The sequence below is a fragment of the Peromyscus eremicus genome, chromosome 19 (genome assembly GCF_949786415.1).
Source record: "Peromyscus eremicus chromosome 19, PerEre_H2_v1, whole genome shotgun sequence".
NCBI lineage: Eukaryota > Metazoa > Chordata > Mammalia > Rodentia > Cricetidae > Peromyscus > Peromyscus eremicus.
In genome coordinates, this window is record NC_081435.1 from 53314257 (window position 1) to 53335518 (window position 21262).

Sequence of the window (21262 nt, forward strand, 5' to 3'; positions counted from 1 at the left end):
CCCGAGCGCTAGGCCCCGGCGTGGCCCGGGCCGAGCCACCGCCACCGCCGCCGCCGCCGCCGCCGCCGCCGCGCGGCCTAGAGCCCGCGCCCGGGAGCGGGGGCCGGCGTCCGGGCGCACGGCGAGGCCGCGGCGGCGGGGGAGCCCCAGGGTGGCGAGGCCCGGCTCCCGCTCTCGCACACAGACCCCCGGCGGCGGGGAGGCGCGACACGCCCGTAGCATGGAAGCCGCCGCCGCCGCCGTCGTCGCCGCCGCCGCCGCTCGCACGGCAGCGGGCGCAGCAGCAGCAGCAGCCGCCGGCGGCGGCGCGCGGAGCAGAGGTCGCCCGAGCCGCGGCCCGGACGCTCGGGCTTGAGCGCTGCGGAGGCCCGCCCGGCCAGGGGGTGGGTGTGCGCTGGGGACAGGGGGCCGCGGGGGTCCGGGCGGACGTGGGCGGGAGAGGGGGGCGCCGGGCCCCGCGTGCCACCCCGCGGGTCACGGCGAGCGCGCGAGGCTCAGGCCATCCCTCGGCCTGAGCTGCGGCGGCCTGTCCCACCCTGGCCTTGGGGACGGCCGGCCTTCGCGCCCAGCCAAGCTTCTGGAGGGGGGGGCCCCCCGAGGCCAGGCCGGTGTTGCTAGGCCCCACCGGCTCCAGAGGGGGCCACGTGAGCGCGGGCTCGCCTCCCCCCGCCAGAGCTGGTTGTGCACAGATGATATTTTTTTTTTTTTATCCCCAAGGCCTGGGTGCCCCCTCTTTCCCTACTGCCCCTGGACTGGTCCCCCAGCGCCCCACACCTCACCAGTGTACTACCCAGAGGTGAAGGGATTTGGACTTCTCCCCCCCCACCCCCCCAGGTGCTTGAAAGAAGAGAAGGTTGGAGGAGGAGGAGGAGGAGACTGGGGGGGCTGCTGCTGGTGGTGGTGGTGGTGGTGGTGGTGGTGACAGGGCTGGGAGAGAGAGGAGAAGGACGGAAGGGAGGAGGGGGCTGGGTGGGGTGGGGGGTGACAGGCAGAGAAGAGCCCTGGTCAACAAACCAGCACCACACTCTGCTTAGGAGGCCAGGCCGGCTCGTGCAGCCGACGCATCCCGTGTGAGGAGGACACACAACATAGATGGCTTTTCTTGGGGGCTCTTTGTCAGCCACCAACACAGAGAACACACACTTGACACACACGTACACAAAGATCTGAGCCAGGTTGTGGGAGGTAAGTGGGGGAGAAGAGAAGGAGGGGGTAAACAGTGTCTGCGGTGGGCTTCAGGGTGGAGGGGAGGGGGGGGATGAGCCCCGAGAGGCGGTGGGGGGCTCGTGAGGTGAGCATTTCCAGGGTTCTGTGCTCGTGTGGAGGGGGCACACACAATGACCTTTCCCTCCTCAGGAAGCCCTAAAAGGGAGAGGCAACTCCCCCCACCCCCCCCACCCCCCAGCCAGCTCCCAACCCTGTGCTGATGATTTTCAGGGACTTGTTGGCAACTCAACGAGGGTTGCCATAGCTTTTTTATGTAGGGTGACCAGAACCGGCTGAAACTGGTTTGAGGCAGATCAGCTCCTGAACACAATGCAGTCACTGAGCTACTACAGTGGGATAGCAGCTTCCTCCCTTCATGGCAGCCAAAAGCAGAGGACCTTGCAGGAAGGTACCATCCCAACACAGTATGTAAACGCACACGTAGACCCCACACAGCACTGGTACGTGACTAATGGAACCCTAGAAGAGCCTGTGTAGAGATGATGGGAGAAAGGTGCAGCTTTGCAGGGTCTCAGAGGAGTTGGGCTTTTCCTGCCTTTTTTCTTTTGCTTAAGGGATGGACAAGGAGCTGAGATTTATGACCCTTATTAAAGAAAAAAAAAAGTATGTGCCTTATTAGGGTGGGGACACTTGGTTTGAACAGTCTCTCTCTCTTTCTCTCTCTCTCCGTGTGTTTTTAAGGAAACAACCAGAATGAACTGATGGGTTTGTAATGGCAGTTTGTTGCTACTTTGCATGCCTTTTTTTCTCTTGCAGCCTATGTTCTGTTTTGTGCTTTTCCTTGTAGACGCTACTAAAGGGTGTTGGGGATACTTGGGACTATTATGAAGGCCAAAAGGTAACAATATTGTTCTAGGACACGAGCATAAATGCGTTCCAGTGATGCTGTCAGCCATACATGCTGTCTTTTTTTTTTTTTTTTCTCCCTTGTAGGCCTGTTGACTGGGGCTGCTTTTAACCCTTTCCTATTTGCAGAGAATGCAACCGTGTGACAGTAACTGAGCACTGGTCCAAAGTCTTTTCAAAAGGTCAAGGTTCACAAGGTGAGATATGCTATTTTTAGCATGAATTTAAATATTAATTTGCACATCCATTCTGACACAGACCGACAGTGGATTGGTACCCTGGAGATGAGTGGGGTTCAGAGTGGAGACCACATACCTTTCACATTATCCATGTTTAACGGGTCCCACTGACTTTTTTGATGGTGTTGGTATCAAGGAGCCATCTGAATGCCTTCATTAAATCGCATGTGCCTGGGCATCTGAAAGACGCAGGCCTGGAAAGGCATGTCTAGAGGGTGGTAGGCGGCTGGGCCTTGTGGAGAATGCACTGTTTTTTGCATAGAAGCAGTCCACATGGCACATTTTGCCCACGATTGTAAAAAAAAAAAAGGAAGAGCTTCATCAAATCGAAGTAGTCCAGCCAGCTTTTTAGGATTGGAGGAGCCTGGAGGTAGATTCGTCTTTTGTTCATCCATCACCTCTCCTCTTTCCATGCTCTCCGTGTTGACCTGAAAGGTTTTCCAGTCAAGTGGTGGAATGTCTTTTATTGATTTGGGGGGCTGTCGACAGTGAGTTTGCCATGGGATTATTTGTGGCATACATTTCAGTGTGGAATACTAGCGAAGGACTAGGAGGAACCCAGGTCTGTCTGGTTTTATCTGTGTAAAAATGACTGTTAGCTTGCAGCTGTACGGTAGTGGGTGGTAGAAAATGTCTAATGCTTTACTGCAGTTAGAATTGGGCCGGCAAAAAAAAAAATGGAGACTGGAGAGGAGAGGAGAGGAGAGGAGAGGAGGGCAGCAAATTAGCGAGGAACAAAGACTGTGGGAGCTTCCAGGAGAACACTAAACATTTTGCCTTGGGGGTTCCTTGTGCAAAGAGCTGCAACTTCCCCAAACAGGAAACCAGTCACACCAGTCAGGTCCAGTGTGAGCTCAGCAGCAGAGCTGGTTCTGTCTTTCTTTCTGCTGGTTTGGTAAAAGGGCAGTCAAGAGGAGCCCCTGGGAGACCTGATTGCAAATACATTTTCTCTCTTTGAAGTGCGTATCATGTCCTCTCTGGCTTCAGCAGACTAGTCTAGTCAGAAATGCGAAGGATCTTAGAATTGGTGAAGTTGTATGCTGGCAGTGGCGGGCAGTCTGTCAGCAGTGAAGGGCATTAAGTATCCAGGGGTTTTTATTGTTGGAATTTTTAGGGGCGGCGGGGGAGGGGGGGGGACGGGACACTGCAGAGAGTCGCCTGTGTGCTAGCACTGTCAGAAAAGGGGGAGACTAGAGTGCATGGCTAGCTCGGAATATTTTATGTAGTATTTAATAGAGATAAATGTGATCTCAGACGGATATACCAGCAAATAGCTTCCACGATGAACAAGGTTCTTTGCAAATCACTGTGCTAAAATTGGTTTTCAATTCTACCTCATTTTCGACTGCCAGAGTTCTGCAGACAATTGTGGTAGAAATAATGCTTGTCGAGCATATTCCAATCTATACTGCATGCTGTGTTGGCCCCTGCATTTCTGGTGCCAACGAAAACTCAGATGGCTAATGTGATAAGCCTTAATTAGCTTAATACAATAAGCTATTCTATCATTTAGTCCTTCATTCCTGTCTTTCTAGGGGCAGGGGTTTTTATTTAACTTTCACAGCTCGCCCCTTGCAATGACCGTTTCTTGAGAATGTGTTTTAAAAGCCCTTTTTAGGTACGGCATGTCATGGAATGTTCTGGTCTGGTGTACTCTCTTGGTGGTTTTAGCTTTGTTCTTTCCCCTCCCCCCCAGAAGTCTCTCCTGAAAATAGCATTTGTTTTGCATTTAGGCCAGTCTTTCCAGCTGCAAATGCTGTTGGAGGCTGGGGAGCTGGTTCTCCGCAGCAATCATGAGCTCATCTTGGATTGGAGCTGGCCTCAGGTGTTGATCTCACGCTGGGCTGTAACAAGGTAGCAGGCCCACATCTCTGGGGGGGAGAGGGACCCAGGGACCCAGAGACCCAGAGCGTTCTGGAGAATAAGCAAGGGCATGTTCATTCCTGGGAGAGCCAGGAGGGAACACGATGGCACCCATACTGGAGCTACAGCTGGCGCCTGCTTGCTGTTTCCTGAGGCGGTCTCTGAGGCGGACCTTCGGGCCTTCCCTGTCTGCAGCAGGAATGTGCGGGTTTGTGAGAGCACACTGGAAAGAGAGTGTAACTGGGCGGTGAACACTTGCCTGTTTTCATCCCTTGCCTGATGTTGACTCATATTTTCCATGTTAAGGAGCACTCAATGCAAGGTTGCTGCCTTTTTTTTTTTTTAAACAGCTCACACTAACCTGGTTCAGGATTTCATTCTTTGTTCATAGACTCCCTTTCTCACTGTCCTTCCCTCCTGCCCTTCCTCCTCTCCTCTCCTCTTTTCTCTAACACCCTCACCTACCTTGGAGACAGAGTTTTGATATATAGCCCAGGCTGCCCTCAAACTTCAGCCTTCTACCTGGACTCTTGAGTGTTGAGATTACAGACATGGGCCACCACACTTAGCCCAGCCCTGTGGCTCATTTTTAAGAACAGTCTAGGAAGGAGGTAGACCCCATTTAAGTGGGTTTTTTTTTGTGTGTGTGTGTGTGGTGTTTTTTTTGGCTTACACTTTTGGCTAGGCTGAGTTACAGTGTTAGGATTTGGTCCCTGCCCCCCTGTCTTTGAAATCCTTCTTGAGCTTCTGTGTTCTGTGGGTTTTGAGTAACCTTGCCCATGTCCTTGGTAGAGCTCAGCCTTGCTAAGGACAGCTGGTGCAGAAGTTGCCCTGATGTGGAACCTTAAAAAGGAATGGTAGTACAAGGTGACAGGGATCTGAAGGACATTTGGGGCTGCTCCTTCCTCAGCCCCTAGAGATCTTTCCTTCACAAACGGCCAGAACTGAAACAGCAGCTCTCACAGACAGCAGCACAGAAGCCCGTATGATGGTGTTAAGTATGTTTTAGGGATGATCACTAATGAAGGTGTGGATTTAAGATGTTTAATTTACACCCAGTGACATTTGCTTGGGTGTACAGTGTGTTAGGTTTTGACATGTATGCAGAGCCACCTCTGAGTTGACATAATCCATTCGGAATGACCCCGTCATGCTGAACTTGTTGCTGCCCCTGAGAGCACCTCTTCCCACCCGAGCCCCTGGTAGCCACAGTCGGTGTCCCTGCAGTTCTCTGCTTCCCTGGCCATGTTGTTTGAGTTCCCCAGGATGCCCCCAAATGGCGTCTTCACTTGGCAGGATGCACCCAAAGTGCATCCTTATTGCATTGTGTATTGATTCTTGGTTCTTTTTCCTGCTGAGTACTATTCTGCTGTGTGGATATACCACAGTTTGTTCATCCTTTCTCTGGTTGAGGAACAGTATTGTTTCCAGTTTCAGGTGATTGTAGGAAAAACAACCGCAAGTATCTGGGTACAGGTTTTTGTATCAGCATTTTTTATTTTATTCTGTTGTAAATAGTTGGCAGTATTTGGTACATGCGTATGAATTTGAAGTGAAGGGAATCAATTCAGCTCACTGTGTCGTACAGAACTGACCTTGACAGCTGCAGTTAAGACTTTGCAGAGACTAGAGCTGGTGGCCATGAAGACACTGGAGAGATGCTCCTGATAACAGACCGCTCTAATGGGATGACATGCTTTGTCACCCGGAACTAATCGGAGTTAGCCAAAATGGACACAGAAAGCTGCAAGTAGTGAAACGGCCTTTTATTTCCTCCGGCAATTGTTTTTCCTCTCGAGACGAGTTTGGCAGTTTCACTTGTTTGCAGTGAAACACCACACACTAACAGAACTGAAATTCTGGAAAGTGATACCGCAGATCTCTGTTGAAATCTTGATTGTCTATGGTTTTCTTCAAAAACGCCGGGAGTGTCTACCATTTGAAGTCACGGCTCCCTTGTAGGGAGGTGAAAGGACTTGGGCCCTGTCATGGCAATGATGGAGTGGAGAGATTTGAAAACAAGTCCTTCATTTTATTATTTTATTTTTTGAGACAGTCACCCTCGTTTATAGCCCAGACTGTCCTGGAACTCATTTTGTAACTGAGGCTGGTCTCTAATCCTTAGTGCTAGATTTCTTTCTTTCTTTCTGTTTGGGTTAAAATCATTTGAGTTCGTGAGGGAGGGAGGGAGAGCTGAGGATCAGATCACCCTTTGGGTCAGGCAGAATAGGCAGAGGCAACGGTGGTGCTGAGGGAGATGAGCCCAGGACGTGTCAGCTGTGCAGGTGTGAGGAGGGTTCCTGCCACCAGGTGCCAGAGGCTTGATGGTTTTTTGAGCAGCAGACAGACATCTTGCCGTGTTCTGGGAATGCTGAGGAAAGAGTAGGAAGTGGTCCACAGAGCTGTCACAGAACTGTGACTGGCCAGCCACCATTACTGTCTGGGAGAAGCCCTGAAGAGGGGGCTTCACAGTGGAACCTGGAAAGCCCATGAATGTGTGAGGCTGGCCAGGAAGAGCATGTACGCAATGGAGCAGTGATAAGGTACAGAGAGAGCCTGATAGGTGTATGGTATTGATGCCCATGAGGCAGAAAAGGGCAAGCAAGACAGATGAGGATCTTTCTGTGATCTGGACACAAGTATTAGCAGAAAGTTTTAGCCTTCATCCCCGAAGTCTCGTGGGAATACCTGGAAATGGAATGGAAGCTGTAGGCTAGAGGCAGGGAGATCAAATGGGTCACCTGCAGCAGTTTAGGGAGAAAACCTGTGTCTTTACATTGGAGGCTAGGTACATTGCTTATGAGAACGGAGTGGAGGGGTAGTTATGCAGGGGTCAGTGGCATGTGGTGGTACCTGATGGGACAGGAAGGCTGACGGAGGGTCCTGGAGGTGACATGTAGGTTTCTTGGCAGCTGGTCCTCTCTGTTCTGAGGTGACCATGTCAGAGGCAGAAGAGTGGTGCTGAAGAACCCTGATCTGTTAAGTTCAGGTTTGGGCACGGTTGCCTGGGACAGGGCCCTCTGCCTCTTAGCTCTTTTGGTGTGGCTAACTGGGCTAGAGGTCAGACTGGGCGGATGGCAGCATCACAGCCCTCAGTGGAGGAACCAGTTTGAAGATTACCTGTGGGTGCCTAAAACTCAGCGTACCGAACCTTCTGTGTGGTTGGTTTTTCCTATTCATATATACTTGTGAGGAAATGAGGCAGTTCTGGGCACAAAGTGGAAACGAGAAGGAATAGAGAGATGCTTTTGTCTTTATGTGCTCTGAAAACGAGAAAGGTAAAGTGAGTTGAAAGCAATGAGAATAAGAGATTGACAGTAGTTTCTAATAACAGGGCAACATTTATAACATACTGTAATAAAGATTATTTAAAGCAGGAATTGTTTATTTTCTGGAATTCTCGCTTTAATATTTTCAGACTTGTTGACCTTTGTAACTGCAACCTTGGAAAGTGAAGTCACAGATAAGGGGAGACTATTCTCCTTAGCATAGAACAGTTGGTAACAGAAGACAGGTGTGAACAGTTTGGGACTCCCTAAGATAATGGCGTGGGCATTAAAAGCCAAGAGAATTTAAAATGCGCTGTTTCAGAAAGTTGAGGTGTAGTTCAGGGGTAGCTTGTATGGGGGCGGGGGGGGGGGGCGCGGCGGCTCTTGGATTTCGTCTTTAGCACTGCTAAGGAAACTGTTGGAGAGAGAACATTTTTAGGGAGGTACAAAACAGTTTCCACAGTTAACATCTGCAAGCACCCAAGTATCTGGTGGGGTCTTTGTTGTTATTTGTTTGTTTGTTTTTGAGACAGGGTCTCACTCTGTAGCTCTGGCCTCCAACTCAGAGATCTGCCTGCCTCTGCCTCTTGAGTTCTGGGATTAAAGGTGTGCGCCTCTACGCCCTGCTTTTATCCTGTGAGTTTTAAACTTAGATGATTTTAACTAATGCTGAGGCAATGAGATGAGCCATCCCATTGGATAGTGAGGAAACTGAGGCAAAGACTTTGGCTAAAGGAACCAAGATCATGAGTGGTGTTAGAGGTAGGATTTGGGACATGCTCCCTGTTTTCTACTACATGGATAGTACTGGGGTATGATGGCTCAAAGGAGGGTCCCCAGAGATGGCAGGTACCACAGGCAGAGCTCCTGAGCTGCTGAGGCTGGTGGGTGACTGTCTCCTGAGCTGCTGAGGCTGGTGGGTGACTGTCCTCTGAGCTGCAGAGGCTGGTGGGTGACTGTCCCCTGAGCTGCTGAGGCTGGTGGATGCCTGTTCCCTGAGCTGCAGAGCCTGGTGGGTGACTGACCCCTGAGGCTGCAGTGATGAGTTCGAAGATACACCAAGAGCCTTCTCAGCACACCCAGAGGAGAATATGTTCTCTGTACCAGAGCTGGCTCTAGAAATAGCACATTGGAAGGACGGAAGTTCTCCTGGGCACAAATTGGAAGCAAGAAGGAATAGAGAGATGCTTTTGTCTTTATGTGCTCTGAAAATAAGAGAAAAGCAAAGTAAATTGAAAGCGAGATGAGAATAATGCAACCATAAATAAACATAGCATAAAGAATCATCTTTTTCAGGCAGGACATTTGAGAGGGAAGAGCAAATTCTGTTTGATCGACATTTGCAGACAGAAACATAATTTTAGAGAAATGCCCAGTGGCTTTCTTTTTTTTTTTTTTTTTTTTTTTTTTTTGGTTTTTCGAGACAGGGTTTCTCTGTGTAGCTTTGCGCCTTTCCTGGAACTCACTTGGTAGCCCAGGCTGGCCTCGAACTCATAGAGATCCGCCTGGCTCTGCCTCCCGAGTGCTGGGATTAAAGGCGTGCGCCACCACCGCCCGGCACCCAGTGGCTTTCTTAGCTGTCACATGCCTACCCACTAAGGCTGCTGTCTGCTTGATGGTCTTTCGGCCCCCACACCGGTGTGTATGGTTTTCACTAAAGTTGATTGTTACGCCTTTACACAATTAGAACTTCCTGGCATATAGAACAGTCCTGGAGACCTAAAGATAAACAGGTGTTTGCTCAACTTCAGCCTTTTCCTTTTGAGATACAGACTCATTTTGGAGGCTGATTCTTGGGGCTAGTAATTGGCATTGTTTTTTGTGATTTCTGTTCGAAGGGATAGATTATACCGATCTGAATGCTATGACAAGAGTGTTGACAAGCTACATAGGTTGGATCATTCAAAGCTCACTGCTTTAACAGATCTCGTGGCTGGACATAGTTCAGATGTAATTTATAATTTTTGCCTCATTTTTTCAGTTAACCCAAATGGAGGGTGGGCTTATCAGGTAGTTCAGAGTAGATAGGGATCCAGAACCCAGTGTCTGGACCCTCACCTAAGACTCTCCTTCCACCATGACTTTCTACTGTATCCCAGGTTTTTATATTTTGGTGCTATATAATTTGGCTCACATTTGAAATTTGTGTTAGATGAACCTGAAAACATGAGTAATAAACTTAAGCCTCCTGGGGACTCTGCTGAGCTGAAGTTTAACAATTCTGATTATGTTTACATACTAGGACCAGGAGATTAAGTGGGGATGGTAATGCTTAATGTTTGGTTACTTCTGGGTGGGAAGCCATGGAAGTGTTTAGTTGCCTTTGTCAAAATCTCTGGGATGTCCTATTTGTGTAACTCTCTGTAATACAGACCTGTGTTCCGTCCTTATGAGCTGTGGGATCTGGAGCTGCTTACTCCAACTCCAAACCAGACTTTCCCCGAGCGTGGTTGTGTACCTTACAACAGAGTGCTTGGTAAAGGCATGCACCGAGTCCTTCCCCAAATTGTGGCGGGGATTCTGTGTTCCCTGGTCTTCCCATTTGAGGACAATGCCATTGTTTTGTACTATTTTGGAGAAGCTTGTGTTTCTGTACTATCTTACCTCATTTGCAAGTACACATTTAATTTTGACGATGAAAATTCAGAGGATATGTGTCATCTGCTTGTGCCTAGGGCTTCAGCTACAGCTGCCTCAGAGATGGTTCAGAACGGGTAAAACATAGGCAAGGGGATGGTGTGCATGGCCCAGCTTGGTTGGACTTTCTTCTTAGTTGGAGTTAACCCTTTGGTATCACCTCTCTTCCCTCATGGAACAACTCAACTAATTCATTAACTGTGGTCAGGACTTCTGTTTCACCTTGAAACAGAGCAAAACTTGTGCACGAGAATTTGCCAGCTTTGCTGGGTGTGGGGTCTCAGGCCTTTAGTTCAAGTGTTTGTCGGGGAGAGGCAGGCTGATTTCTAGGAGTTCCGGCCAGCCAAGGTTACATAGTGAGGCCCTGTCTCTAATAACCAAATATTCCAGTTTAGCAAATGTCTTCCTCTGGCATTCTCTTCATGTATTTATATGACAGCAACTACATGTTCATGTTTGCACATGAACCATAAATATAAGATACACTTGGAAATTTGGCCTGGTGTGCCTGCCTGTAACCCTAACACTAGGGGCTGAGGTAAGTAGACTGGGCCCAAGGTCATCCTCTGTTACATATGGAGTTCAAGAATAGCCTGGATTACTTGAAAGAGACAGAAAGAGGTACATGGTTTAAAGACTTAAAGGAAATGTGAACTATCTCATTAATTTTTTTTATTGGTTATATGGTGAGCGAATAATATTTGGTTAAATACCCTCATACATTCCGCACACAGTCTGCCACATCCCACGACCTGGTGTTGAGTTTCATTTTACCCCTTCTCTCTTTTTTTCCTCTCAAAAGTACTACTATTAGGAAATTTAAAACTACATATGGTTCTCATGTTTCTTTTGGACAGGATGGTCTAGGATGTTGGGTGGACATCTGTCAAAATAGCTTTAGTGGTGTATGTAACTCCTGGGGCCATCCATCATTCATGCTGGTTTAGTGGCCCTTTGGTTGGAAGACAGTAAGTACAATGACTGTGTTAGTGTCCCCTTGTGAGAGAAGTCTTCTCTTTCCTAGATGGAGCTAGCTTTTCTCCCCCTGCGTTCGTTCCTGATCTCTCTTGGTCACAGGGTCTGCACAGCTACCCCTCAGTGTGAGTTCCCGAATGGGAACGAAAGCATGGCTTGTAGGTTCCTAGGTGTGTGCTTCATGCTTTAGACTAATGTCCTGGAAGATGTACTTGCCATTCCTGTGAAGACTCAGCAGGAGAGTGACTAGCTAGGATTGTACTATTCTGCTGGGTGTGGTGGCGAACGCCTTTAATCCCAGCACTTGGGAGGCAGGTGCATTTTTGTGAGTTTGAGGCCAGCCTGGTCTACAGTGTGAGTTCTAGGACAGCCAGAGTTACATAGTAAGACCCTGTCTCAAAACAAAAACAAAAACAAAAACAAAAACAAAACAAAACAAAACAAAACAAAAAAACAAAAAGCAAACCCCAAAAAGATTGCCCAATTTTAAGTGATGGATGGGTAGATTTGAACCAGGTCAAGTCGTCCTCTATTCAGCACAACCTCCCCTACCCCATGCACCACTTCCTCCTGTTTTTGCATGTAAAATCTCTGCTTGCTCATGGTGGTCTGTGTCTGTCACCCATGGCTGGGTGCCTGTCTAGTTGTCTAAATCACTTGTCACACTTGAACTAATACACAAGTCATGGAGGGATCTTGTTACAATGTTTGCATTGCTTGATTGAACCCAGGGCTTGCGCTTACTTCCCTAGCATTCACTCGAGGAACTGAACTCTATCCTCAACCCCTTTTTTGTTCTTGTGTTTTTGAGACTGACTTCTAGTCTGAGTTGGCCTTGAACTTGTGGCAACCTGCCGCGTCCTCCTGAGTGCTGAAACTGTAGCCCCCACGCCCAGCTCCCCTTTAGCCCTTCGGCACCTGTAGTCTAATAAGGTGTCCTAGGGCCGTCAGGGCTCAGGTCCGCACATGAGCAATGCCGGCCAGTTCAGTTGACTCAGTGATTTGGGATCTAGCAAGAGATGGGAATTCAGTCTATAATCAGTCACCATTTTTGTCTCTATACCTGACAAGGAATTGAAGTGATTGATGACTTCTAAGAGCGAGTTATAAGAGAGCCACCGCACAGCAGCTTTGGAAGTGACTGACACTCCTTTCCAGCACATGGTAAAGGGCTGTCAGCAGTGAGTCCTGGGGACAGCTCTCTTGGGAAGGTCACTCCGCAGTCCCAGCCAGCCAGGAGATTGAGCTGTAGGAAGGGGCAGATGTATGACTGAGCTGTGAGAGACTGGACTAGTGGCTTCTTACTTTGGGAAGGCACCCCGATGAACTCTGAGATAGTAATACGGTAGTGTCCCATGAGGAAGTTTACCCCATCTCTACAAAAGCCTGCCTTAACACACAAATCATAATGCAGTTTATATCGTGTTGGACATTTGGCCACAGTTCGATGAAATATGAACCTGGGGCTTTGACACTGATTTATTAGTTGTTGGCTGATCCTGCCATCTCCTAGTGTAGCTCACAGGCTTGATCCTTGCATGGTGGGAGTCTCTTCTGGGCTGGTGGGTTGGGCTGCTGTGGGGTTGCAGTTTGCTGCAATGGGACTGGACTGGGGTTTGGTGGAATGGGGACAAGGCTGGGTAGCCTTGGAGAAAGGAGAGGAATTTTGAATATCAGAACCATGGACAAATTCAGAATGTAGCTGGAACAAGTTAAGCCCAAGTTGAAGTATGCCAAGAATCAGGGTGAGCTAGGAGCCAAAGACCAGGAGTCAGCCCACAGAGGACTTCAGAAAGCACGTCATCGATGGTGGTCACAGTGCATTTAAACAAGCAAGAACGTGGGGATACAGAGTGGATGGTGACATCAGAGTGCGGGACGGAAGGGATTGGCCTAAGTCGTGCTAAGAGGAGAGGCTCCCCAGTGCCAATGACTGACTAGGTGAGGGAGGGAGTCTTAGGAAGGACCATATCACAGACTACAGCCTCCATGTGGGTGGTGACAGGATACTGGTGTGGCGGAAGTGGGCATGTGGACAGAGAGCAGCAGCAGTTTCTTGGAGGGGGTGCTTCATGGTGGAAGACATTGAAAGACCTGATGGTTTGCTGTTTGTGTGGCCTAGGGCTCATACGACAAGGACACAGTTTTTGAGGTAACAGAATGAAGGGAGTTCTTTTAAGGCAGAGGCAGAGGTGAGCCCAGGAAGTCACCTGCTGTCCTGATAGAACTAAGTTTTCTTCTTTCTAATACACATGGCCAAATATGACTGTTGTTCAGCCCTGTTTCCATGGCCTCATTTATTTGCTTATTTATTTTTGAGGTAAGCTTGCTATGTAGCCCTGGTTGGCTTGGTACTCACCATATACCTTAGACTGGCCATGAACTTGTGACAGTGCTCCTGCCGCAGCTTTCTAGAATTATAGCTGTCTGCCATCATGCCTGGTTCTGTGTCCTCATTTGAAATGTAAGTGGGCGTCACCTGTACTCGTTCAGTTCTCCTTTCGCTTGTCAAGACCAAGCATCCAGCTGTCCCTGTCCGATGTGTCTGTGGGGCAGGGCCACTGCCTGCTCTAAATGACCAACAGTTTTCAGTGGACTTGTGAGACTTCTTCCCATCCTCCAGGACTGCTGTGGTAGGAGACATAATGGTGCAGCCGCTGGTCTGGGTTAGTTAGCATGCTCATGCTCTCCCTCTTGTCCTCCTCCCTCCCCCTCCACTGCCCTCTTCCCTTTCTCCCGATGCTTTTTGTAGTTAGCCTTCTCTTGTCTTAGTTATGTAACCCCTGCTACAGTTAAGATTCAGTGCCTTTGTTTAGACACTGGCAAAACAATTATGTGAATGGGTCAAGTGGTGAGAAATGAGCTACATGTGTTCATTAAAGTTTGCAAGCTGGGGAAGAAAGTGTTCCATTTATAGTCTTTTTAAAAAGTTTAATCTATGTCTATGTGTATCTCTGTGGCTTTGTGCACATGCAACGTGGTGCCTGTAGAGGCCAGAAGAGGGCATTGGGGCTGCAGTTACAGCCTGTAATGTAACATGGGTACTGGGGCAGAGCTCTGGTCCTCTGGAAGAGCAATAGGCACTTTTAACCACTGAGTCATCTTTTTAGTCACCAGGTGCTCTTTTAAAATATTTTTTATTTATGAAGTTGGACAGATGGCTCAGTGTTTAAGAGTACTGTCTGCTTGCTCTTCCAGAGGACCCAGGTTCAATTCCCAGCACCCACATGGTGTCTCACAACTGTTTGTAAGTCCGGACTCAGGGGATCTGACACTCTCTGGCCTCTGTGGACACTAGGCATACATGTGGTGTGTGTGTGTGTGTGTGTGTGTGTGTGTGTGTGTGTGTTGATACGGAGTGGGGTCTGGGGGGGTATGTAGGGCTCTGTGTGTGTGTGTGTGTGTGTGTGTGTGTGTGTGTGTGTGTTGAAATGGAGTAGGGTTCTGGGGGGGTATGTAGGGCTCTGTGTGTGTGTGTGTGTGTGTGTGTGTGTGTATACGGAGTGGGGGTCTGGGGAGGTCTGTAGGGCTGCGTGTGTGTGTGTGTGTGTGTGTGTGTGTGTGTGTGTGTGTGTGTTGATACGGAGTGGGGTCTGGGGAGGTCTGTAGGGCTGTGTGTGTGTGTTGATACGGAGTGGGGTCTGGGGAGGTCTGTAGGGCTCTGTGTGTGTGTGTGTGTGTGTGTGTGTGTGTGTGTGTGTGTGTTACGGAGTGGGGTCTGGGGAGGTCTGTAGGGCTGTGTGTGTGTGTTGATACGGAGTGGGGGTCTGGGGAGGTCTGTAGGGCTGTGCGTTCCACAGCAGGCTTGTGAAGATCAGAGGACAACGTTGTGATACTGGTTCTCCCATGGGTTCCCTTCATGGGTTCTAGGCTTTTGGGTCTACTGAACCATCTCACTGGCCTCCTAGGAGGTCCTCTTACTAATGTGTAGGAGGGACATTGTGGCTGGCTGCTGGAGTTTCTAGTGGTAGGAGAAGATTTTCCTGGTTCACTAAGTCAGTTCTTACCTCCAGCATAGAGCTGTTGTGTGATAGCTCTGACTTTGGCTTTTATAACTTCCTGTGGGGCATGGTGGCACACACCTCTAATCCCAGCACTCGGGAGGCAGAGGCAGGTGGATCTCATTGAATTCCAGGCCAGCCTGGGCTACAAAGTGAGTTCCAGGACAGCTGGGGCTCAGTTACACAGAGAAACCCTGTCTTCAAAACAAAACAAAACAAAACAAAACAAAGAAAGGATGAAAGACAAGAGGTGACTTACGTCATGTTGGGAAGATGCAATTAGAAAACCGGTTGGAGCCACTTGACTTCCGAGTCGTTAGGGGGCGCAGCGTCTCTGAGGGGTGTCTTTCTGTTGCATGCTTAAGGAATTGAGGCTCAGCAGCAGCATGGATGAGACCAGCTGTTCTGATCATAGCCCCACTCTTCACCTTCGCTCAGGAGCTGGGGTGCCTGAGCTCTTTAGTTTGGAACCTGAGTCTACATGAAGCTGGGTGATGGCTCAATGCCTGTAAATCACGGCAGTCTAAAGAGTGAGAGAGAACGGCAGGCATTTCCTGGGCTAGAGTGTGAGACTCCCAAAACAAAAACAAAACCACAACTACAGAAACCAGAACCAAAGGAGTCTGTTGTCTCTTACCCCACAGTAGGGCAGATGTGGCGGCTCCCAGGGTAAAGCACTTGCCCCCAAACAGCCTATGTGAGTTCAGTCCCCAGTGGAAGGAGAGGACTGACTCCCACAAGTTGTTCTCCTGCCTTCGTGTGTGCCTGCCACATACACAATAAATAAGTAAATTAATAATAATAATAATAATAATAATAATAATAATAATAATAATAAAAACTGTAGGAAGCATTTAACCTGAGTGTTTGCTCCACAAGCGCATGGCTCATGTCCTCAGATGCTGGACGTAGGAGATGTGAATCACTGAAGGAATTGTGTGAACCTATGTTTAGGGTCTTGCACAGGCACATCAATGTCCATTTGAGCCCTTAGATAGTCATTCATATGTACGCATGCCTGGAATCCTCATACACAGTATCTGGTAAAGTCCATGTCTGACGGTCTGGTAGGCTTAGTTTGGGGGAGTAACAAGTACTTAGTTCTGCACTTGACATAGTAGCGATTGGCCTCCCATGGTTTTTATTGAGATGGGTCAGAATTAAAGTTGTTCCTCTAATCCTGAGCATTAGGATATATCCTTGACTCCAGCTGGAGTTTCAAATTGAGCTGTAGTGTCTTTGATTACACTGTGCTCCAGTTTCAGGTCATTGAGGGTAGGAAAAATCTTCCTCTGTTGTGCTTCTTAGAAGACTTTGCCAAGGTGCCTATTTGTTAAGGGGGCTTAAGGACACTCTTTGTTACCCCCCCCCGGATTGCTGGGACTTTGGTAGCATCTGCCTTCATATTGACTGTTGAGAGCACCAGCATTGTGGCTTAGTTTGTTCTGGGACTCTGCTAGAATCCCCAGACTGGCCTTTTGTCTTTTTCTGTCTTTGTTTTCCAGTGAGGTCTAACTCTGCCAACTGTGGGTCACCCAGCCTGGCCATTGAACTTGCAGTAACTCACATTTAGACAGTGCTGTGTTCTGGGTATTGTGGTGAGCACTTACTTGGTTTCTTTTGTTGCAGTTGTTTAGATTTATTTTATGAGTATGGCTTTTTGCCTGCATGTAAGTGCACAGTGGGTGTGCAGACAGAGGCCAGAAGAGTGTCAGATGGCCTGGAACTGGAGTGACAGATGGTTGTGAGCCACCCCGTCAGTGCCGGGAACTGAGCCTGGCCCTCCTTCCAGAGCAGCCGCTGTCCTTGACCACTGAGCCATCTCTCAGGAACCCACTTGCTTGGTTTCAGTTAACTCACAAAAACTCTCTTTAAAAAGAGAATACTCTTTGACTAGTTCTTTGAGAACTTCATATAATATATTTTGATCATATTTACCCCACTCCTCCCAGATTTAACCCTATGCCTCTAAACATACATAATAACTCCTTGGAGTTAGTTATTCTTATCTCTCTTTTACATTTGTGAAGTTTTTTTGTTTTTGTTTTTGTTTTTGTTTTTGTTTTTTATTCTTGAGACAGGGCCTTGCAATGTAGCCTAGGCCAGTCTTGAACTTCCAGTGATTCTCCTGCCTCAGCATCCAAGTGCTTGGATTATGAGTATGCAACACTGTTTCTGACTTGAGGAGTGAAATCTTAAAGGATGATGTGACAAGACTGGGGTGTAGCACAGTGGTAGAGTGCCGGCAGATCATGTGCAAGGCCCTGGGCTGGTCCTCGGCACTGTGAGAACCCCCAAAGGGACACTCTGCTCTGTCTGTTAGCTTTCCTCACCTGTCAACCTTACCACACACGTTGGAGTCTTACAACACAGATGCCTTGTTTTGGGCAGTACTTAGAGAGCCAGCTAAATGAAAGTTTTATTTTATTTTAGTTTTTGGAGACAGGATCTCACTATATATCCCTGGCTGGTTTTAGAACTCGTTATGTAGACCTGGCTGGTGTTGAATTTAGTTAAAAAGATCTGCCTGCCTCTGCCTTGAGTGCTGGATTAAAGAGTATACTACCATCTCCAGCCTCATGGGGTTTTAAATAATCACTTCTGTGGCATTGAACTGCAGGCAAAATCCTTTTAGAAAAACTGAATGTTTATTACTGAACTTATTTTTTAAGATCATTTTTATTGTTTTTAATTATATGCATGTGTCTGGGAACCTGAGTGCAGCTGCCCTTGGAGGCCAAAGGCATCAGATCCCTGGAGCTGGAGTTTTCGGCTGTTGTGAGCCATCTGACAGGGGTATGAGACTCGAACTTGGGTCCTCTGCGAAAGCAGTTAACCACTGAGCCATCTCTCCAGCCCCATTACTCTTTAGTAGTTGAAGATGTGGTCACTTGCTTATTGATGACGTTGTCCAGGTGTTCCTGAAGGGAAAGCATGAAATTGTTAGAGAAATGGGCAGGCAGTGCTTCCATCTCACTCTAAATACAGAATTTACCCCTGCTCCCTAAAACCAGCTCCCATAGAGAATCATTGTTTAAGCAGTATGTCTGTCCTGTCCTCTCTCCCTCTGCGTGCGTGCGTGCGTGCGTGTGTGTGTGTGTGTGTGTGTGTGTGTGTGTGTGTGTGTTTAACCCAACATTCCCCAATTCCTTTTAAAGATTATTTTTATGTGCATGGGTGTTTGGCCTACATGTACACCACATGCATGCAGTGTCTATGGAGGCCAGAAAAAGGCATCAGAACTGGAGATGCCATGTGGGTGCTGGGAATTGAACCCTGGTCCTCTGGAAGAGCAGCCAGTGCTCTTAACCACTGAGCCATCTCTCCAGCACCTCTGCTAATTCCTTGATGCTAGATCCCTTTGTGGGGTAGTTTGAGTAATTGGTGGCATGTGACAGCAGGAACATTGTGATGACGTTAACACAGAGAGATGACTTGGCTTCTGACGAAAACTGGGGGGCCTCATCTGTCTCCCCTTCAACAACAGCAGCCGATGAAGTGCTGTAGATCCTCCTCTGCTCACCCCCAAGTCTGTTTCTACCTACTTCAGGAAGTATTCGGCACATGGCGTCTAACTTTTGGGATGCTCTTAGTCGTGTTTACAGATGAAAGCGTGCAGGAGCCCACGGAAGTGGGTATTGGATCCCCTGGAACTGGAATTTACAGGTGGTTATAAGCTACCTGTGGGTACTGGTAACCAAATTCTGGTCCTCTGCAAGAGCAGCAAGTGCTGTTAACCCCTGAGTCATCTCTCCAGCTCCAGGAGTCTCCCATATTTAACAAAACAATTTTTAAATTGCATTTCTATGTATTTAGTTTGTGTGCCTGAGCTACTGTGTGAATATGGAGGCCAAAGGACAAGTCGGTTGGTGATGGCGAATGCCTTTACCTGACGAGATGCCTCACTGGCCCCGCCTCCGCATTTTTTAGTGTTAGGAATCTCAAAAATGTTTGCAAGTATTTTAAATTTAAGATTTAAAAATTGTCACGTTGTAAAAGCATACAAGAAGAAACAGCAAATGTGAGCACCTTGGGGGCATTTGAGGAGAAGAGGCTTCTAGACAGGACTTGGGACTTAGATACAGAAATTTGGAAGGTCTATTCAGGTGAGAAGGGGAAGTTTCTTTGAAGCTCTCATTTCTGTACTCAAAATATCACTTCTAATTTAGGAGATCTATATTTCACCTCCAAGTAGAATTGTGGAGAAGCCACTGAAAAGCATGGCATTTATAGACAGCAGGGATTGCATCTGGAGTCTGTGTGTGTGTGTGTGTGTGTGTGTGTGTGTGTGTGTGTGTGTGTGTGCGCTGCCTCCTGCCTAGGAGTGTGCTGGGGCCGCTTTTGACTTCGTCAGGAAATACTGGAATTCACTAAATATTAGGTTTTATCAACTCAAAGGCAGTTCCTGTCGTAGTATAAAGAAACTTAGGGAAGGTCTCCTTACTTCATTGTAGAGCCCGCTTTAGTACCCACTTGAAGAGTGTCTGTATGGACCTGGCTTTGGAAGGAGAGGCGGAAGAGTGCTGCCGGTTCAAGGCTGAGAGATGGCTCAGCTGCCCTGTATGGTTACAGACCTGAGTTTGGATCCCTGTCATCCACATTAAAAAGTAAAATTGCTGGGCACCGTAGTGCAAGCCTGTAGTAGTCCCAGTGTGGGAAGCAGAGCCGGGAAGATACCAGGGCTCAGTGGCCAGCCAGCATAGCTGAATTAGTGAGTTCCAGGTTCAGTGAGAGACTGTCTCAAAAAATAAGGTGGACAGTGATTGATGCTCGAGGAAGACATGACCTCTCACCTCCACACTCGTGCCTATACACATGAACCCCCAGACACATAGGCAAGTACACACACAAACACATGCACACAGTCTTAATGAATTTTTCTGAAGTTTCTTTATGGAAACAGGTCTAGCCCAGACCCTTTCAGTGGGCTAAAACTCATGGAGGAACAGAAAGAATGTGGTCCATCTGTAGAAATAGAGCTTGTACAGAAGTACCTTCAGCAGAAGGCTGTGATTGTAGGAAATTGAAAGTCCCACCTGCTTCCCTTTATTTAGTAAGAGTTTGGAAACACAAAATTACATTTATATGAATGAGCTTCCTGTTTTGTTTTGAGTCTGAGTCTTAAATTCATGGCAATCCTTCTGCCTGAGCATCTTGAGTGCCACCACATCTGGCTGTTTTTCTTTTTTCCCCCCAGTTTTCTAAGAATACAAAAGGAATGTGAAGGAGCTTAGCACTTGTGATGTATGTGTTTACAAATGGCTCACAGGAGACTGGGTGTGGTACCTTTCATCCCAGCAGAGGCAGGCTAGTCTTTGAGTGTGAAGTCAGCATGGTCTACAAGGGAGTACCAGGCTAGCCAGAGCTACTTAGTTAGATCATGTCTCAAAAACAAAACAAAACAAAGAAAATGATTCTGATGTCCTGTAGCTCAGGTTAAAACACTTGACTGATGGGTCTGTGGGATTCGTCTGAGTCAGTCCTAACACCATGAAAACAAAATGGTTAAGATGGTAAAGGTTTCTGGGCGTGGTGGCTCCCGCCTTTAATCCCGCTGGGGAGTTGGAGGCAGGTGGATATCTGTAAGTTCAAGGCCAGCCTGGTCTACATAGTGAGTTCCAGACAGCCAGAGCTACATATGAAACCCTATCTTGGGGAGGGGATGGGACACAAAAGCCAAAACCAAAAAGAAATAGAAAGAAAAAAAAAAATATATATATATAGTAAATATTATTTGTATTTTACTCTAGCTTTTTGTTTTTTTCTTCTCATTTTACTGATGGTAATTTACATAATTTTTAGTTTTTCTATGTTACAAATTACTGCTCCTCAAATATTTCTGTGTAGATGTTCTCCAGTTTGATTTTAAACATTGCCCTTGTATCACAAGATCAATGGCTTGTTGTCTCGATGTGTCAAATAGGGTCCTTGCTGCCCGGTTTTCTTTGGGAGTAACTAAGAAAAGAGCATTTTTCCTCTTCCTGGATTTTAAGAATTTATTGGTTCTAGAGGCTGCCGGGGGAGAAACTACACCATCATAATCTTCTTAACTGAGGATTTTCTTTAATTAGCTGATGAACTCGGTGAGTCTGGGCAGGCCCTGCCCCGTGCACTTCTTACTAGTCGTATGCCAGGCATGTGCAGGTGTGGTCTTTCAGGTAAGGTAGTTCATGGAGGCAGGATAAAGGATGCTTGAGGGGGCACA

General features: G+C 47.9%; 1 protein-coding gene across 2 annotated transcripts in view; it reads left to right on the plus strand.

The window, feature by feature from the left end:
- The first annotated feature begins 984 nt into the window (after positions 1–984).
- The window catches only part of Znf532 (zinc finger protein 532), a 113099-nt gene continuing 92821 nt past the window's right edge, over positions 985–21262 (plus strand). The window contains exons 1-4 of one of the 2 annotated variants that reach the window (XM_059246770.1): positions 985–1185; positions 1485–1615; positions 2015–2065; positions 2161–2270. The gene's annotated coding sequence lies outside the window, so the exon portion shown is untranslated. Of the gene's footprint in view, positions 1186–1484; positions 2066–2160; positions 2271–21262 lie in introns of both variants that reach the window. The other variant, XM_059246771.1, reaches the window with a different exon arrangement.